Below are 21,796 nucleotides of genomic sequence, written 5' to 3'. Positions count from 1 at the left end.
AAGAATGGTGAGAATCAAAAGAGAAGGATATACATTAGTAAAGGTAGACCTCCCCAGTAAATCAACTTGTTTTTTTTTAATTTGTAGACCAAATCATATGGCGTATCATCCTGGACTGTTTACATTAAACCGAGAACTCTTGATTTTGCTATTTGGATCAAAGTCAGAACCTAAAGCCTACTTTCCCATTCAATGAGATCATGGCCATGTCTCATCTCCACTAACCAACCTTAGCTCCATATTGCTCGATAGCCTTCCTTTAACATGGCATCATTACCAACAAGTTTGACCCATGCTGATTTTATTAAATTGTGAGAACTGTAAATATTCTATTGATATTGGATAAAAATAAATCACAACACAATATTTTATAAATGGGACAGCAAACTCTTTTACATTTGCAGGTAAAAAATTCATATATACATATATATCTGTATAAATATGTTCCTGAACAGTTCTAAGATGTATTTGTCAGCTGTTATAACATCTTTGATTTCCTATCAGTCCCCAGGTTGTTTTAAAAATAAACGTTGTTTCCATTATGTTCCAGAAAGTAATATCACAAAACTCAGAATGCGTATGCTACGAGTAAAGTAGATATTGGTGATGGCAGATATCAAATACAACAGCATATCGTCACAAAAACAAACTTTGTATCCTATGAAATGTATATATTAACATAAATAAAAGATGTCAATTCTTTTCTATAGCCAGTGAGTTCATGCAATGAAAAGCTGGGATATATTGATCTTCGGTTCTAAGCTAGCTGATCATAGTTAGGGAGGCAGTAGCAATATCTTAATTGGCTTCAGTTCATATGCACATACATGGGCGACAGATATGGTTAGGACCACGCCTGGCTGACAGGTTCACCCTGAAGCCTTTCCCATGAATAAAGACGTGTGTAAAATACAAGAGGGTACTCAATTCACGTAGAATCGTATTCCAGCAAGATATCAATGCCTTCAAAGAGAAGGAAAGAACATTGGTGAGAAAATAACTACCACTCTGCAACAGTCACTTGGTAATACAGAACTTAAACATTGCTGAAAAGAGAGACATGTTGCTTAAGTTTTTCCTCCTACACTCACTGGAACAAATGTAAGAATGCCAAACTTAACAATGTGATAGTTTGATGAGTGCAAGATGAAAAATTTAAGCAACATGTCTCTCTCTTTTCAGCAATACTTAAGCTACTTAGGAATAAATTCAACACTTTTCCAGGTTTCCAGTCATATCTACTCCTAGTTCTAACTTGAGGTTTCATTTAGCTGAACAGCTTCACTTGCTACATTCTTGAAACTCACTTCCAGCCATTTCTTCTTTTCGGAGAACCACATTTTCATTAATATCAGGAGAATTATCAATAAAATGTGTTTGCTTCAACAACTAGACAGCATGGAAGCAGTGCCTTCTTCACATTCTTTTAACACGCCTCTGCTTCAAAATATGTCAAAAAGCAAATCAATGAACTAATCAATAATTATGCAAATCACAATTTGAATCAATTCTTTCTAGAACTTTTAAAAGTGGGCTTCTATTACGATAAGAATTTGAATTTGCAAAAATTTAGTGATGTCTGGTTTATAAATTAAATGGTACCCACCCACACTAAAGTAATTGCAATGATATGGAGATACTGGTGTTGGACTGAGGTGGGCACAGTAATAAGTCTCACAACACCATGTTAAAGTCCAACAGGTTTATTTGAAATCATGAGCTTTTGCAATGAAATCACAGAATAATGGAATACTCAAAACACTACAGCTGAATCACCCATTTAGGGTGAAATGATTACCTTTTTAAATTAAAAGTATTACTTTGTGTTTCTTCTGTAGTCACAGGTAATATGGTGCTTTAAAGTTTCCAGTTGAGATAACCATTTGGTTAGGGCAGTTCAAGTCCAAATGGATCACTGTGTTCAAAGATGCCAGTATAATTTTTATGATGTGGGTATGCCGGCGTTGGACTGGCGTAAACACAGTAAAAAGTCTGACAACACCAGGTTTTAGTCCAACCTATTTATTTGATAATATACTCACAAGCTTTCGGGTTAGCCCCTTCGTCAGGTGAATGGAGAGTTCTGGCCTCAGACAGAGCATATAAAGCACAGACAGTTTAGAGATTACTGATTAGATCATTCTAATCAGCTTGCGAGTATATTATCAAATAAATAGGTTGGACTAAAACCTGGTGTTGTCAGACTTTTTACAGTATAATTTTTCTGAGCTTTCAATGCTAATCAGTTGTCTAAAAGCAGCTAACCAGTATTCAGCACATTGACTTCTATCACCTGCAGCCTTAAGGGAGGTCCAGGATGCTACAACAGTCTGGGGGAGCTCAGGAATGAGGGATTGTAGCCTGTAATAGTGCTACTGAGCCACTAGAAGCATTTTAGCACCAAGATACTGGAAAATTCAGCCGAAGTTGTTGAGATTCCAGGCAAGCCAACCACCATAGGCAGATTTTCCACTCCAGGGAGGCAAGAAGCCTTGCTTTCTGCTAACCAACAACATTTTCAATACCAGGGAGAGAGAGAGAAAAACACTGCTTTCAGTCTGATGTCCACTCCCTTCCAAACTAATGTGAAGCCAGCAGCCAAACAGAAAATGAAACCTGAAAAACTAAGAGAAGCATGCCTGTACTCACAAAATTCTGAGGGGATGCTGAAACAGGCTGAATGCCTCATCAGTATATGCAATAGGCCCACATCAGCGGCTTTCAGGAACACCTAAATATCTCCCAAGTGGGATGTATTTTTGCCATCTGCTGCATACAGGAATAGCTCCTCAAAATAAACTCAGGATTAAAAATGACTTGCAAAGCAAGGAACAGGTGAAATGTGGTTTAATTTTTTTTCTCCATCGCTTTTATGTGCTTATTCCTGGGTCATTCAGCAGCTCCACTAAGCTTTTATTCAAGAGGCCCAAAATTAAACATCAGCATCAATGGGCATTCATTAATCAATTCTGTCAGTTCATGAACAGGCCACAAGAGTGTTCACAATGCCAGAATGCTACAGGATATTTTTCACTTCGTACACATACTTCCAGTAGATTTAGAGATACAGAATGAGCAGATCCGATTTTCTTCCCTGCTTTTGCTCTCCCCATCCCATTCAGCAATCTTGTCAATTAAATCGGTGAGGAGGTATTACAAGAGCAGGAGCCGATTAGGAGATAAGTAATGAAGCCTTAAGCAAGTTGGAGTTTATATTGTGAAGGACTCAAGAGAACAATTTGGATAAGTCAAACCTTAAGTTAATGAAGAAAGCATGAAGATTTCAGAAGTAATATGCATCACACAATTGTGATGTAACTGATAGAATATGGGATTTGAAGCATGTCACTATGCATTTTCTCCCCTCCCCTAGCAACATTGCTCAGTTTCTCTCTGAAATCAATTCCGCCCATTCTCCTCTCTCCAATCTTTTACTTATCGCTCTGTTCCACTTAAACATTATTTTACTTTGATCATTCTTTCTTTGCTCAATCTTTCTCTGCTCCTTTTCCCTGACCCTTACATTTTGCCTTCTATTTCTCATTCCACTTGTTTCCCAGCCTGTCTCTTCACCCTTGGATAGTCCAAGCCCTGTGGAGTGGGATCAGGGAATGCTTTAATTGGGAAAGCCAGACAGAGTGACTAGCTCAGGACCTTGAATGATCAGCACCAGGAATAATCAAGGTAAGGATGAAAGAAAGCAGGCCAGGTATTGGGCACCATGTCAAGGAGCAGAGCTAGAGGCTTAGAAGCCCAAAGTGGCAAGTAGTTGAGAGATAACAAAGAACCACAGTACCACCTGTGGTGGCTGGCATGTCATTACAACCATAAGTGACTGGACTAAAAATTTCTAAAATGTTTATGTAGGTAATATAAATGTAAAATTTAATAAAAACCTTGTTATAGGAAATATCACAGGAATGACTGGTGCATACAGGGCTTTCAATATTGGAAAGTCAAGACCAATTTTCAGATGAAGTGGGTTGAAAAGTTGGAAGAACTAGCTTGAAAAAATAAAATTGTCTTCATTTTATAGTTATACATTCCTTTGAAATAATGCTTCAATTTTATATTGTTTCTAATATCAAGCAGTCAGAGCACTGGAGATTAAGGTGGAACTGGAACATTCAAAACTGAGGCACCAAGGTGTCACCATTGATAGGAACTAAAGCATAAATAAGCCACACATAACTGTATACAAACATTTTTGATTAAACGGTCTCTCTTCAATGATCAGTAATCAGGGAGCACCAGCTAAATTATAAAAGCAAAATATTCACGATATGAAAGTGCTGTATGCAAAGTGCTTTAATGCTTTTAATTAAAATGGCATTTACTTACAGGTATCAGTGAGACAGGTGTGCCTGCTTCTCAATGCACGCAAGGTGGGGTGGGTTGGCAGCACAATGGTAATGTCACTGGACAAGTAATCCAGAGACCTAGGCTAATGCCACAATGGCATGGGTTCTATTCCCATCACAGTAGTTTTGCAATTTAAATTCAATTAATAAAAACAAATCTGGACGTCAAATCTCATTTCATGATCACCGTTATTGAGATTAGTGATTGTTGTAAAAACCCATCAGGTGGGATTTTACAGCCTTGTTCAGGCGAGATCGTAAAATCCCGCCCAAGGCCAACGGAAATCTCCGTTTTGGGAACCTTGCCCATGATAAAGTTTCACCCACTATATTCACTAATGTCTTTTGGGAAGGAGCTCTGCCTTCCTTACCTGAGACTCCAGATGCATTGTAAAATGGATGACTCTTAACTGCCCCCTGAAATGGCCAAGCAAGTCATTCAGTTCAAGGGCAATTAGGAATAGGCAACAAATGCTGGACTTGCCAGGAGCACCCATATCCCAAGAATGAATAAATGAATTAAAAAAAAACACTGGCACCTAATCAGAAAATCATGGAATTCCTAAAGTGCAGAAAGAGGCCACTTGGCCCATCAAGCTTGCACTAACAACAATCCCACCCAGGCCCTAACTCCGTAACCTCTCATATTTATCCTGCTAATTCCCCCAACAGTAAGGATCAATTTAGCATGGCCAATCCACCTAACCTGCACATCTTTAGGTAGGAGGAAATTGGAACACCTGGAGGAAATCCATGCAGGCACTGGGAAAATGTGCAAACTCCTCACAGTCAGCCAAGGCTGGAATTGACCACAGATCCCTGGCACAGTGAGGCAACAGTGCTTGCCACCATGCCACCCTCTAATGCCAAGTAACTGCAGGTCTACATGGTTGACCACAGATCCCTGGCACAGTGAGGCAACAGTGCTTGCCACCATGCCACCCTCTAATGCCAAGTAACTGCAGGTCTACATGGTTTTTGTACCACTATCAGCACTCCCCTCCTTGTTGAAATCACTAAACTATGCTCTGTATATGTGGCAGCCGCACTGTATTCCTGCCTAGAGGCCACACTAGTTGCCACTCAATTATTTTACAAACACTCTGGAAAGTTTCTATGTTTACCAGGTTGACAGCCACTGACCTATGCTATCGGTTCTCATAATGGAGTCAGACTGAACCTCTCTAGTCCAATATCAAACAGGGAGATTAGTAGTATAATTCATAATTCCAGCTTTTAGAAAAACACACGTTGCTTTTTTAATGCAATGGTTTCATGTCTCTTACACACGCAATAATCAACAATACTAAGTGAGACATCCACAACAAGCAACAGACATTTCTAAACATAATATACAATGATCACAAGATACCCAATTGTTGAAAAATCTCTCCCATTCACACACAAAGTTTATTAGTATCACAAGTAGGCTTACATTAAAACCACAGTGAAGTTACTGTGAAAATCCCAAGTCGCCACACTCCGATGCTTGTTCGGGTATACTGAGGGAGAATTTAGCAAAGCCAATGCACCTAACCAACACATCTTTCAGACTGTGGGAAGAAACCATAGCACCTGGAGGAAATCCACACAGACACAGGGAGAATGCACAGACTCCGCACAGCCAGTGGCCCAAGCTGGGAATCGAACCTGGGTCCCTGGCACTGTGAGGCAGCAGTGCTAACCACTGTGGCACCCTACACCATGCACTGGGGAGAAAAATACTGATTTTTCTCTAATATCTGTAAAGACCTGTAGAACAGAAGTTTCCAAACTGAAGTAGCGCAAACTGCTCTTACAGCTTACACTTGATCGCAAAACCACCTGCTCCTCCATTACTTCACAAACAGTCTCAAAAGTATCTGTAGACCTCAGTTTGAGATCCACTGACATACAGTTTTCCATGATAACATGAACCTAAGATTTAACTAAAAGAAAGACTTGCATTCATATCACACCTTTCACTAACTCAAGGCGGTCCAAGTTGCTTGCTAACTAATGAAGTACCTTATTTGAAGTGTAGTTACTATTGCAATCTAGTAAACACAGCAGCTAATTTGTGCCAGCAAGTTTCCAGAGGCAGCAATATAACAGTGACCTGTTAATCTGCTTTTTGTGATGTTAATTGAGCATACAAACATGCGAATTAGGAGGAGTAGGGCCACTCAACCCCTCGCATTTGCTTTACCATTTAATAAGATCATGGTTGATCTGATTGCATGTTCAATCCCACATTCCTGCCCACCCCCGATAACATTTCATTCCCTTATTAATCAAGGATCTACCTGGCTCTGCCTTAAAAATATTCTAAAATTTGGCTTCCATAGCCTTTTGAGGAAGAAAGTTCCAGAGACTCATGACCCTCAGAGAAACAACTCTGTCCCAATGCCACCTTAAATGAATGACTCCTTATTTTTAAAACAGCAACCCCAATTCCAGATTCTCCAATCCATTTTTTGTATTTAAGCACAATTTATAGAAACATACATTTCTGTCAGTTTCAGAGTAATGATGGCAAACTTTGACAGTTTCACTGTCATTAGTACTACAAAATTAGGGCCTAGATTCTATAGAAGATAGTAGAATCAGGGAAGTTGACTGTAATGAAATGAATGGCAATGGACATGAAATTAATTTTGCACAGTAATTCCACCAAAACAGCCCAATACAAAGTCATAAAAACATCCACTGTGATTGTAACCATAATTCAATATTGCTCATTAATCTCTTTACTGCAGCATCCTCCTCCAATACCTCTGCTCAACTGTCCAACTCATTGAACCTACCTAATTTGTTTTAATTCTCACCTATTCAATAGTAGCAAGTAGCCCCTTGACAATCAATGATGTGACCTTCACTGAATCCTCCAGTGGCAACATCCTTGGAGTTACCACTGACCAGAAACTCAACTGGACTCACCACATAAACACAGTGACTACAAGAGCAGGTCAAAGGCTAGGAATACTGCGGCAAGTAACTCACCTCCTGACTCCCCAGAGCCTATCCACCATCTACAAGGCACAAGTCAGGAGTGTGATGGAATACTCCCCATTTGGCTGGATTCGTGCAGCTCCAACAACACTCAAGAAGCTTGACACCATCCAGCACGAAGCAGCCTGCTTGACTGGCACCACATTTACAAACATTCAATCCCTCCACCACAAACATTCAGTACTAGCAGTGTGTACTATTTACAATGCACTGCAGCAATTCACCAAAGGTCATTAGGCAGCACCTTCCAAGCCCATGACCACTTCCATCTAGAAGGGCAAGGATAGCAGATAAATGGGAACACCACCACCTTCAAGTCCCCCTCCAAGCTAATCACCATCCTGACTTGGAAATATATCAGCATTCCTTCACAGTTGCTGGGTCAAAATCCTGGAATTCCCTCTCAAATGGCATTGTGGGTCAACCCACAGAACATGGACAGCAACGATTCAAGAAGGCAGCGCTCCACCACCTTCTCAAGGGCAACCAGGGATGGGGCAATAAATGCTGGCCAGCCAGTGACACCCAAGTCCCACGAATGAAAAAAAAAACAGCAAGCAATAATTTGTCTTTCCACCCCATCAATCTTCTCACAAACCCAAAGATCGATTTTTGACCCCACTCATCCTCTTCTTTTTATCTGACACTTCTTAATGGCATTATCTTGAGACAGAGAATTCCAACTTACAAAATTAGCAGTTAAAAAAAGAGACACCAGAAGGTGAGAAAGGACTAATTTCCAGATTGAAACCTAGTGGGAAGAAGTTTGAATTTGTACAAACACCTCCAAAATTTGAAGAAAAAGATTTAAAGCATTTGGGAAGATAGCTAAACAGATGAGAGAAAATGCTGAAAAATCTCAGTAGGTCTGACAGCATCTGTGGGGAGAGAATAGAGCCAACGTTTCGAGTCTAGATGACCCTTTGTTAGAGCTTCGTCCTCTCCAATGAAAGGTCATCTTATTGACCCTATTGTCTCCCCAAAGATGCTATCAGACCTGCTGAGATTTTCATGCATTTTCTGCTTTTGTTTCAGATTCCAGCATCTGCAGTATTTTGCTTTTAGATAAACAGATGAGGTGACCAAAAGAAATCTGGACATCCCTATTAGAGAGCAGATTAGTAGGCAGAGGTAGTGAGGTATATGCTTCTCTGCCAGAAGAAATAACTGGGGGACATAATGCTGTGAAGAAAGCTATTGTTACTATGTAGTTAGTGCCAGAGGCATACAGACAGAAATTCTGAGACGTGAGAAAACAGGATGGACAGACTTGTATTGAATTTGAAAGTCAAAAAACATGACTATATACAGGTAGATAAGGTCATTTAAAATAGAGGAAACCAGAAAGCCCTTAGAGAAGTGATTATTTTGGAAGAATTTCAAGATTCACTGGCTTCAGTGATTAAAAAGTCATGCAGAACAACAAAGGGTTAAAACAGCCAGGCAGGCAACAGAGTTGGCAGATGCTTTATGAGCTGGCCAATAGATCAAAACCTTTCCGTGAACATCCTTTTAAATCTGAGAAGGACAGAAATTGGGATGGAGAGAGGAAAGTAGACAGTCAAGGAGGAAAGGACAGCTGGATATTCTGAGGAGATTTCACCTCAGACTAGGAAAGAAGCTGCTGAGGATGGAGGAAACATAAAAAAGCTTAAATGTTTTCACTCTACTGACCACACAAAGTCAATGTGCTGGGGATTATGTGGCAAACTTGTTGGTCTAGCAGTTTTTGGAAAAAATTTGGAAAAAATGAAAATGGCCAAACATAACATAGATGTGGGAAATTCTGTTCCAATCAAGCAATGCTAAGTACAAAAAGAATTTGAATCTATGCTCTTATATTATTGAATTGAGTTGCATAATTGGAGTACCAAAGTCAGATGGAACACATTATGTGTGAACTACTGAAAGATGAATGTAGTGATGAAAACTGATTTTTACCCTATTCCACATTTGGAAGACTGTACTGAGAAAGTGGGACAATGTTCTTTACAAAGGTAGACTTGCCAAAAAGGTATCAACAAGTACTTTTATCGAAAAGGGTGAAAAAGGGTCCAGTTTTTGTAGAAGAATGGGCTTCATCAGTTCAAAGTCATGCTATATGGGATGAAAAAATGCACTAGCAACTTTCCAAAGATTGACAAAGATGATCATTACTGGACTGAGTCACTGCCTTGGGTATATTGATATTTTGGTGGTATTCATTCGAAGTTGGGAGAAGTAATTACAGCATCAGAAATAACTATTCAGTCGCCTACGAGGCACTAAATTGGTGATGAACTTGGTTAAAAGTTAAGCTGCAAAAGCACAAGTTGTATATCTAGACTATATTATTGGGACATGACAGGTCCCTTACAGGACATAAAAATACGGGCAATTACTGAATTTTGGCACCTACAAGGAAAAAGAAAGCTCTATGATTTCTGAGCATGAGAGACTCCTACAGTACTTAATTTTATACATATGGTTGCTCAATTAACTCAACTCTTAAAAAAGACCAATAAGTTCAACTTATTGGAAATTAGTGCCAAAATGTATTCAGAAATCTAGGAACTGTGTTGGCTACAGTGCCAGTTTTAGTGACATCAAATAATGCCAAACAGTTTAAATTGGCTTTCGATACTGTGTTATTGCAAGGCGACAAGGCCAATATTAAAAATTGTGGATTTTTTTAATATAAGAAAGCTAAATATTCATCAATAAGAAATCCTCCAACACCAAGAAGAAAACGTGGCCAGAATTCTCTAGCTATTCATGCTGGTGGGATTCTCTGGTCCTGCCAGTGGTGCTCACCTTGCCATGGGTTTCCCATTGATAGTGGAGGGACCAGAGAATCCCACCATCAGTGAATGGTGCACTGCCGGAAAAGTGCTGAGGGGAGACCAGAAAATCTCATCCATTGAATGTGGCATTGGCACTGAAACATTGAGATTTATGCTGCCAATAATTCAACAAAATCACCACTTACACTGACCTTTTTGATTTTAAAAACGCTTTGAGACCAGAACATCAGACTGTTTTGGTTGACTCCATTACTACAACCATTTAACTTAAAAACTATGCATGTGGCTGAAAGAGTAAACAAAACTGTGAATTCATTATCAAGGGTTCAAGGTGTAAAAAAGAATGGACATTTGGAGCTTGTGGCTGAAGTGGACTCTTTATCTTTATTAAAGCTTTGGGTATAGTATGTTAATGCATACAGCTTTCAATGTAATAGCATATAAGCTAAAGATAAGTAGGGAGTAACAAGAAAAGCTCGAGAAAATGAAATCATCTTTTTGAAATCCAAACGTTCATTTAAAAAAGGGTTATCCCAAGAAATTATAATATTTTTGTCATTATTTTTAAACCATTGGGGTAAGTGAATGGCAATTAAATCAAGGGATAGAGTGATTATGTACATCTAAACTGTGGATTTGATATGGCAATGAGCCTAGAAGTACTTCAAACAAATGTTTGCATAAGGTAATTTTATATGGATGTTTACAAAACAGGACTAGATTTCAATGGGATGGTTGTGGTTCAAAGGAGAAGATATACAAAATGTAAAACAAAAGTGTCACTGGTAAAATATGGATAGACTGAGTTTACTTTTTTTATATTCTAACAGCTAAAATAAAGAAATAAAGTTAATTAATTTTAGTCACGAGCATTTGTAAAGAAACTAGGTGAGACAGTGGAGAGATCAGAGCGAAAGAATGTATTTAAGGAGATACTGAAGTCTATCAGTGTAGTTGTTTTAAACCTCAGCAGACAGAAAGAATAGTTGGTTGACTTCCAGCAAGAAGTGTGAATGCAGCTAGATCTTTAAAACAGCCATGGTTAACCTCCAAGGACACCTTAAGAGAAACTAAAGGCATTAGTGATAAAAATTACTGGACTTTTGTAGACTTTAAAATTTATAAAAAGTTGCTGAACAAATATGGGGAAGGTTAGCTCTGTAGGTAGTTACGATTGTTTAGAACTATTTTCAAGTAGTGGCACTGTGTAAAGTTATTTTTGCATTTAAGCGTACTTTTTTTTGCTATTTCTTGATAAACATTCACTCAACTATAAAATCATCGCAAGGTAATCGGGGATATCATTTCCAGATTTCATATCCTTTCTTCATACTATTTCCTCATACTATACATATTGCAAAAAAAACGTGAGGCAACTGTTTCAAGTTTAACTTCTGGGATTTGAACAGCTCAGCATTTACCATCAACCTTGCTGTAACAGTACTTAATTAAACAATGCCCTTTACATGTGTATCTTAAGAATATAATTAACAGATTTCATAAGAACATAAGAAATAGGAGCAGGAGTAGGCCATCTAGCCCTTCGAGCCTGCCCCGCCATTCAATAAGATCATGGCTGATCTGAAGTGGATCAGTTCCACTTACCTGCCTGCTCCCCATAACCCTTAATTCCCTTATCGATCAGAAATCTAATTGCCTGTGACTTAAACATATTCAACGAGGTAGTCTCCACCACTTCAATGGGCAGAGAATTCCAGAGATTCACCACCCTCTGAGAGGAGAGGTTCTTCCTCAACTCTGTTCTAAACTGCGCTCCCCCCACCTCCTTTCTTTAAACAAAAACTTGGAAGATAGAATTGAAAAGGAGAGAAGTTATGCTAAACCTTATTGATGAACCTTGGTTAGACCACAGAAGGATGATGGAGAGACACTGGAGAAGATAAAGCACAGAATAACAAGGATGCTACCAGAGATGTGTGGGTATAAAGATCAGAGAAGGATCAATTGGCTGGGTCATTTCTCTTTTGAAAAGAAAAGGCAGCTGAGGGTTGACCAAAAAGAGGTCTTTAAAATTATAAAAGGTTATGATAGAATGGATGGGGACAGAATGTTTTCTTTTATGGGGAAGAGCATAACTAGAGGCAGCCGATGTAAGATAACCACAAGTAAATCTAATGGGAATTCTAAAGAAACTTTGTCATTCAAAGAGAGGCAAGAACGTGAAACTCACTGGAGTGGTTGAAGTGAATAGTATTGATGCCTTCAGGGGAAAATAGTTAAGCTGATGAGAGAGAAAAGAATAAATAGGTGGTCATTTTTGATGAGAAAAAATGGGTTAGATGAGGCTTGAGAAGAGCATAAATATCACCATGGACTGCTTGGGCCAAACAGCTGTTTTTGTGTCATATATTTAAGCAAATATATTTAGCCTCAAGTAAACTGAATACATGTTCATCAGATTTTAACAATAATGTTCACTGCTCTTTGCTTCTGAGCCCAATTTTTCTGTGGATAATACCGTCTGCAGATGTTTCAACAAACAGTTTTCAGGCTCATTTTTAAAACTCTGGTTACTCTATATGGTTCCCTCCAACAGATTAACTGAAATTTCCACCAGGTTTTATACACGATAACATTTTTCCAACATGTAAAGTAGTAACTTTGTTACATTATGTGATGATTTGAAACCAAAATGATTAAATCCTCAACGAAAGAAACAGTTCATTTCAACAAAACTCGTGCCCTTATTTTGACAGCTTGCATTTTTATGGCACTTTAAATTAAAGAAACATGCAGTTATGGTGTTCAAATTGTGGTCCTGTAATTATGCATTCAAAGAACAGTTATAAGCCTCATTGGTTCCCGAAACACTCCTAACTGGGACACTGCATTGCGTATTTGAATAACACAAATTGAACGTGCAAAATGTATTCAAATATAGTGTGCTAAGTGATTCTAAATGAGCAAAAATACAACTTGAAATCTTAACTGCAAATTTTTCTGCGTCCCTACAATTTAGGTTAGATCTCTCAAAATGCAGAAACATTCACTTGGTTGATTTCTGGGATTAAATGTCAAGATGACACCTTTGATGACAGTAGAACGGGCCAATTCTGTCTGGAGTTTAAAAAAACAAGGGTTAGGGAATCTGATGCTGAGAGGTTGTTTCTCCTGGCTGCAGAGTCTAGGGAGCATAGTCTTTGGGTAAAGGGTAAATTATTTAAGACTAAGACAAATAAATTTCTTCACTACAAGTCTTTGAAGTTCTCTATTCCTAAGGTTTTTGGATGGTCAGTTGTTGGGTATATTAAATGCGAAGATAGATAGATAATTGAGATATGGGGATCACGTGGAAGGTGGATTTTAAGTCAAAGATCAAGGTATTATCTTACCCAACGACAGAACAGGCTCAATGAACCATATGGCCTATGCCCCCCCTCCTATTTCATATGATCTTAAATAGGCACATGAAAACTATCACCGAACGAGAAAGACGGAACTTAAGAGAAATGTCTAAAAGCTCACAGAGATGCATCTTCAAGAGGCTATTAAAGAATGAATCAGGGATGGAGAGGCTTAGAAAGGTAACTTCAAAGACTACCATCATCAAATGTAAGCACTGACACGATAAGCACTGCCACCAGTAATAAACTAAAGGGAGGGTCTGAAAAAGGCTAGTGTCAGAACAACAGTATCTGGGAAAGGTTGTATAGCTTGAAGAGGTTTCGGAAATAAAATGGGGAAATGCCATAGATGGTTAATTAACAAAAGTAATATACAGATCAAGGAGCTTGTATATGTTAGTGAAGGTGAGTTGAAGGAACAGGATTAGTCTGGAGAAAGATACTTGTGGAAAAGTGATAATTAAGTTGGGATTCATAACAGGCGGAGGATCAGAGGCATTGTCCAGTCTGCGGGTGATATGAGCCATGATACAGGTTTCAGCTTTTGATAGATTAAGGTTGAAACAGAAAGCCATGCAAATTATGGAAAAGCAAACTGAATGATACACTATACAGAGAAATTTAATAGTTATATTCAAATAGATATGTATGATCGAGAGGATAAAAAAATCCTCATGGTTCATTTATTTTTTATTCTAACAAAACAAGAAATTTGCACTGCTGCAGTTATGGTGCTCAAATTGTGATCCTGTAATTATGGATTCAAGTCATAGTTATAAGCCTTTTTGGTTTTGAAACACGCCTAACTGGGACACTGCATTATGCATTTGAATAACACAAAATGAATATGAAAAATGTAATTCAAATATAGTGCGTTACAGGGAGCTTAAAGGAGCAAAAATACAATTTGAAATCCAAACTCCAAATTGTTCTGTGTCCCTACAACCTTCCTGATCACGCGATAGTAATTTTCTACCATTAGTATGCCTCGAGTATTTTCAGGTACGATGTATTCAAAGCACACTGGTACCATCAAGTGGTAAAGAAAGGTTCCAGCGGACAATTTATTCATTTAAATTATGATTGGTGAATTTTCCCAATGATATTATTACAACACTTCCACTTTTGAGCAAAATAAACTGCTAAGTCAAGGTGCTAAAGCCATAAAAAGTAAACCCAAAGTGATCACTTTGATACCAATAAAAAGATATGAAAGTTATTGTAAATGATCCTCAAGAGTAATGAACACACAGTTAAAGAATATCTTTTAAATACAATTATAGTATTTCCATGAATGTTTCAAAACATTATCCTCAGGCTGCACACTGGCGCTCACTCTATGAAATCATCCGTCTTATCTCTGATGTTCTGGGGAAACATTTCTTTTATGTCTGTTATAAATTACAGACATAATTTCCCTTCATAAGTTGTCAACCTAGTGGAGTAAATAATAATTCTCAAACTATATTTGAATCATAGAATCCCTACAGTGCAGAAGGAGGCCATTTGATCCAACAAGCCTGCACTGACAACAATCCCATCCAGACCCTATCTCCATAACCCCATATTTTTAACCCTGAAAATCCCCCTGACACTAAGGGACAACCTATCATGGCCAATCCACCTAACCTGCACATCTCTGGACTGTGAAAGGAAACTAGAGCACCTGAAAGAAACCCACACAGACAACATGCAAACTCCAGACAGTCACCCAAGGCTGGAACTGAACCTGGATCCCTAGTACTGTGAGGCAGCAGTGCTAACCACTGTGCCACCCTAAATTTGAAGCAATTTTACTTCTTTTTGCTTTATGTAATTGGTAACTGTTAACCGCCAATTTGTCATTCTTGTTTATCTGAACTTCACATTTGATTATCTTTATCTTGCTTGCTACACACCTTCCTCAACTGCTCAGTGGTCACTTGGCACTGTTTAAGGAAAGCACAAAAAAGACTTACAACTGTGTTACCAAAGTATCTTGGACAAGACTGGGCACCAGGCAGCTGCGCAAACATTAACCAGATATTGCAAGACTATGCTCTCAGTCAGTCAGATGACATACCGTTTTAAGGCAGGAACACTGTACCATGTCACGCATAATGTTTTACTCTGCTGCTAAGATGAAGCTATGCTCCTTTGAGGTCACAAGGTATAACTATCGTTAAGTAAACAACGGGTAAAGCAATGCAATTACAAGTCAGAGCCTGTTTTTTTTTTAAACAGAGACGATCAAGTCAGTACAAGGTTGGTTCAAGTAGAACCCACCACCAGCAAATGGCACGTCAGCAGAGAACGCCGCATCACCTCCCGTCACTGAGAAAAACGCTGAGGTGGCCGTCGTGTACATTGGGTTTAGGGAAGGAATTTCAGAGCTTAAGGTCAAGGCAGCTGAAGAGACGGCTAGATCAATCATTCATCATTACAAATTTGGGTTTTCTTTAATAACGCCTCAGGTTCAGTAGCATCAATCCTCACACAAACAGATCTAACATCCACTACATTTGCCGTTGACTCATGCTGCCTAATATCGATTTGATGACACCATATCCAAGAGGAGCAATGTATTCCCCTTGACAACAGAACTGGATATCTGCTCCTCGTGTGAGCTTCTCCAATCATAAGAAATCGAAGCAGAAGCAGTGTATTTGGCCACCAATGCCTGCTCCGCCATTCAATCTGATCGGTCAATGTGACTGACCTTCACTCTACTTTCATGCCTGCCCCTTATAACCTTGAACTTCCGTGTAGATCAGAAATCTGTCAAAAATCATTCGCTAGGTGAGCTGTTCACATTTTAAGATTACACCAGATGTACCATTACACTGTTGTACTCCCAGTTGATGTTGCTACTGAACACTCAAGTCCCAGAATGGAAACCTGGCTCAATAGATCCTAACTTTTATTTTTTTGTTTACAGATGTGGATGAACAGAGTCAAAGGACTGTTACTAACTTTTAACTAAAAAATAAAGTATTTAGTCAACAAGAAAAGATTAACTGTAATACACTACTCCTTTACCACACGACACTTTTACAGGTACGTACAGATTTTTGGGGATTATACAAGTTAGAATATTAAAATACAAGATATATATTGTAAGTATGCAGCCCATGTAAACCAATAGGTGAAATGTGGTCAAACAAACCACCTGTAGTCAGAAAGTGCCAGATACCACCTAATACGACTGCAGTGGATTTCTCGTAAAATCCCTTCCAGATGTTTGCCACTCTGCTAGCCAGCTGGTCTCACTGGAACTCCAGTTTTCAAACTTCACTCTTAAAAAGACACGCCTTACAATCTTCTCCCAAACAACATTTTCTCTTGAATGCCTTCATCAAGGACTCAGCTCCAGGATTTTAACCTCTCCTTTTCATAGTCCTCTACTTTAGATTTCCATGCACATTCAAGCTTCCACACAAGACAATATTACTTCACAAGCTGTATTAAGGTGTCACCAAAATTTTGATTTCCTTCAGATGTCTGCTTTCACACCTAGCTGACTTCATGTTTGGTTCTTGCTATGGTCTCTTTAACTTGAGCACTTTCTCTGCCTTTTACACAAATTCTCCTGATTAGGACCTTGTTTAATTTCAAATGTTCTTTGTTTTATTAACCTGTCTGCCTGAGACATGCTTTTGCCCAACTCACTGGTTTCTAGACTTTCTTTTGGGGTTGTCTTCTATCTGCAACTCCCCTGTGCTATCCAGCTTCTTCTAACACCAGGTTACAACTTCTTTCTGTTTCAGGATGGACTTTGGCTGCTAAGTAACAATCTAATTTTTCTTTAAGTCTTGTTTGCGTTCACATCGTCAATCCTAATTACCATACGTGCTTCTAAACCAAACCGAACTCATCAACTCTTTCAAATATAGAAACCCAAAATTAAACTTAAAGTTATACTCTATTTCTAATATCCCCAAATACAAGTATACGTTATTTAAAACTACCTGTTTCTGACAAAATTGAGCACTACTAAAAAAAGAGACACGTTGTCAAAGCTTTTCATCGTACCCTCATCATGACAAATGCAAAAATGCTAAATTTCAAAGGGAATAATTTATAATTCACGAGAAATGGGGTGCTGATTGGTTGACATGTTGCCATGGCAAATACACCAGATAGCTATTGTCCCCACGCAATTGCTTATTCAAAAGCAATGTGGTATCTCTGGACATATTCCTTTCTCTTGTAGAGGGCAAATTCCTGCATTTGGATACATGTAACTACTAGTTTTCTGTGAAAAATACATCAACAGATTCCTGAACATGATGCTCATACAACAACAAATGTGAGGCCTACTACGAATGGAAAATTTTTTACCCAATCTGTGGTTTCTCCTTTTGGTATAAAATAAGCCCTTAAAATGTTCCTTTTTGCAGAAGTTTTACCTTGTGGCTGCCTGAGATGTATAAACTGCACTACATTCAATTCCACAATGTTTTATTCATTTTCCATGTATTCACCAGTGTCAAAAAAACAAGGTTGTAGTCCTGTCTCACCAGCAACAGATTGTTTGCATTGGGAGCAGTAAGGATTGACTTAACACCTAAACTGAGGATAATGCCAACACTGTGCAACCTTAAAATTGAAAATGCTGGATAATTTCAGTCTCAGCATCAGTACCAAAAAGAGTGAAGTCACATACTGCTTTTGTGGGACAGGTTGATACGTGAGGCCTACTATAGTCAGTCGTCAAAGGCTTGAAATATTTGATACATTTATCCACCTTGGCAGCACCCTTTCCGGACTAATTTACATTGATGTCAAAGTCAACGCCAGAATTGTCTTTGGTAAACTACAAAAAGTTGTCCGAGGGTGAAGAGGAATTAACCCCTTGACAAAGGTAAAAAAATACAGAGAGCAGCTGTTCTTCCCATTTTCTTGTATGTCGTGAGACATGGTCAGGATGAGACATTGCACCACCTTCACATGACCTGCTCTCAAGATCAGATGGCAAAGCAAGGTTCTTAATACTGAGATTCTCTCCCTGACTGGCATGCCAAACATCCACGCTCTTCTCAAAGGAGTTCAGATTAGATCGGCAGGACAGTTTTCAGACTGCCTGATGAGTGCTTGCCAAAAATCTCTTCTGCAGCAAGCTAACTGAAGGGAAACATTCAAGTGGAGACCAGATAAAGCACTTCAACAACACCCTGAAGGTTACACATGGGATCACTCCATACGGTACAATCTGATCAACAAAAGTACCATCTCCTGTGATGACAGCATCATTGACGCACTGGCTGTAAGTCAGAGTCACAAGCAACTCTTGAACACCAACAATACGTGCGTGTCCAACATGCAACGGATATTTTTGTGCTCGAATTGGTCTGATTAACTATCTTCAAACAGATTGCACTTAACCCAATTAACTTCAGCGGATGTCATCGTTGTTTTTGACCACAAAAGATGAACATGATCAGTCAAGGATTTTGGCTCTGTCGTATCTGAGTAAAAGGTCTGACAACACCAGGTTTTTAACTGTGTTTTTTTACTTTTTACTGTGTTTACCCCAGTCCAACGCCGGCACGTCTGTATCTGATTGAGGCATATTGTGGGACAAACCATCTGCCTGCTCCAAAGATGTCCCACTTACTATGGCTGTATTGGCCTAGAGGCTTTTACACGTGAAAAGTTTGGAATTAGCAGCATACCAACTGTGCTGATCTGGAGGCCTAGTGTAGTAAAACAAAAAGACATTGACATAATTTTAAATAAAAATTATATTGTGACAATTTTGGATAACATTAGGCCAGCTTGTATATGGCTGCTCACAGCACACCCCTCAACTCCTTCTGTATGCCACATAAAAATTGACTGGGAATATTATTAAGAAAGAGAGTTTGTAAATAGCCCTTCTCAAGCTCCACTCTACATCTGGGAATGAAAAAGTTGCCTTTGTGCTAACATTTGAGTACAAGTGACAGAGTGGTATTGTCATTGGACTAGTATTCCAGAGAACCAGCATACAACATTGAGTATCCTGATTCAAATCCCACCACAGTAGGTGGTGAAATTTAAATTTAATGAAAATCTGGAATTAAAAGGCTAATCTAAAGCATTGTCAATTGTCGCAAAAAACTCATCTGGTTCAAAATGACCTTTTAGAGAAGCAAATCTGACATCCTTTCCTGATGTGGTCTATGCAAGAACCCAGATTCACAGCAATGTGCTTGACACTTAAATGTCTTCTGAAATGGCCTAGCAAACCACTCAGTGCAAGGGCAATTTGGGATTGGCAATAAATGCTGGCCCAACCAGCAATACCTACATTCCATGAATGAATAAAAAGAAAACAAAGAAAAGGTTTCCATACTCATGTTGCCAGACTGCCTTCTATTGAAAGATGTTAGTTATGACTAACGCTTGTGCAAAGTGTAAAACAAGTCCCTCTTCAGAATGAAGTGATAGGCACTATGCGCTGAAAGTGATCCATACAATTTTTAAGCAAGGGGCTAGCACGTAACCATGTGAAAATGGCCAGGATCAATTATATCAATCTTCTCTACTCATACATTGAGAATAAAAAAGGAAAACTTCACAGAGTAATTACCATAGATTTTCTGATATGAAAAATAATTACAGATCTGTTGCTAATGACAGACAAAAAAAGTAAAAGCACATTTACAATTTTTATTTTAGTTTATTCCTTCACAAGATGTGTGTGTAATTGACAAATCAGAATTTATTGTCCATCCCCAATTGGTGAGCCACCTTCTTGAACAACTACAGTCCATGTTGATGAGCCAACTTCTTGAACAACTACAGTAAACCCAGAGTGCAGTTAGGAGAGAGTTCCATATTTTGACACAGCGACAATAAAGGAATGGGGACATAATTCAAAGTTAGGACTTACATAGCTTGGAGGGGAACTTGCAGTGGTGATTTTCCCATGCATCTGGAGCCCTTGTGATGGGGGTCACAGGTTTTGAAGGTGCTGCTCTTGGTGAGCTGTTGCTGCACACCTTGTAGATGGTACACACTTAAGCCTTATATACAACAAAATGGAGGGAAGGTCATTTGGCCGTCCAGGTATCAGCTTTCTTTTGGGATAGCAAAGAGTGATTTTCCTCTCAAGGATGACGGTATTTTAATTTTCATAAAATGTTAAATGACAGAGAAATATGGTGCTTTGAGTTGCATTAAATCTGAACCAATGAAACAAAAGATAAAATGACAACTGTAGAAAATGCACTTCCATAAAAGGGAGATTGATATGCAGTATATCACAAAAATGCTCAGAACCAATGCATCTATAACTACCAGGAAAAAAAGTGACAACAGGAAGTCACTTATGACATTTATCTGAAACTTAAAAGCCTTCAAGTTACTGAAATGAAAATCAATGAACAACTTAAAAAAAATCAACGCTGAATTTTAATGACTTTTAACACTGGGACATGGGTCTTGAATCCAGCTGCAACTGTTTTCTTGTGTTCATTTTAAAAGGTAATTAAACAAGTTTGATCAAAGTTAATTTAGTTCCTAGTGACAATCCGCCTATAACACAGAATTGGCTATCGGTTTGGCAACAAGTGTTAGAAAAAATGGCAAACTTCGTACGGTTGCTGCAAGCAGGGCTACCCTTCTGAGATTTGACTTGACACACACTGATGTAATTGAGTACAAGAAATATTCTATTTCGGTTAAATAACTTGCCAAAGGCAACCCAAAAAGGTTGCTGGATTCATAAACTCATGAATGTTCCTTTCGTAACACTAATATTCTTCGTTCTAAGGAATACAAAAACTGTAAATTTTAAATCACGCACCTTCATCTCCTCCCTCCCAAACAAAGACTAGATTAAATGCTCAGTAAGTCCAAAAATATCCGCTCCTCATCTGACTTTTTTTTCCCTCAGGTCCTTCTGCAGAAACTAATAATTCAGATGCTTTCCATTTTCCTTGTGTATGCATGGATAAAATTCCTAGGTTACAAATAAATCATTGCATAATTGTATGGAAGCTGAATAAATCTATTCTAATCCTCAGAGGAAACAATTTCTGCCAACTCCAGCACACAGAATCTTTTATTAATCATTGCAACATTCTATACAACCAACAATAAAAAAGACAAAGGATGACAGAAAAATAACTCCAGAGAGGAAATTAGCTACCAGTTTAACTCTAGTTTTTAATGCAGTCCCGTGAAAAGATTTTGAGTCTCGTTAAACTGCATAGAGAATGCATAAATCTTAATTTTAGTACACCGAAATGCTGGACGAATGAAACAGCAAACTGGGTTATTATAAATGCAGCATTAGTAATCTGTCCTATTTACAGGTAAGTAATGAAAA

The 21,796-nt window shown here is 38.5% G+C and overlaps 1 protein-coding gene across 7 annotated transcripts in view; it reads right to left on the bottom strand.

Moving 5' to 3' along the window:
• hdac5 (histone deacetylase 5) overlaps positions 1 to 21,796 on the bottom strand; it is a 303,715-nt gene that overhangs the window by 196,576 nt on the left and 85,343 nt on the right. The window lies entirely within an intron of this gene.

This window comes from Carcharhinus amblyrhynchos, chromosome 27 (genome assembly GCF_965287045.1).
Source record: "Carcharhinus amblyrhynchos chromosome 27, sCarAmb.v2.hapA, whole genome shotgun sequence".
Taxonomy (NCBI): Eukaryota; Metazoa; Chordata; class Chondrichthyes; order Carcharhiniformes; family Carcharhinidae; genus Carcharhinus; species Carcharhinus amblyrhynchos.
This window is presented reverse-complemented; position numbering and strand designations above follow the sequence as displayed.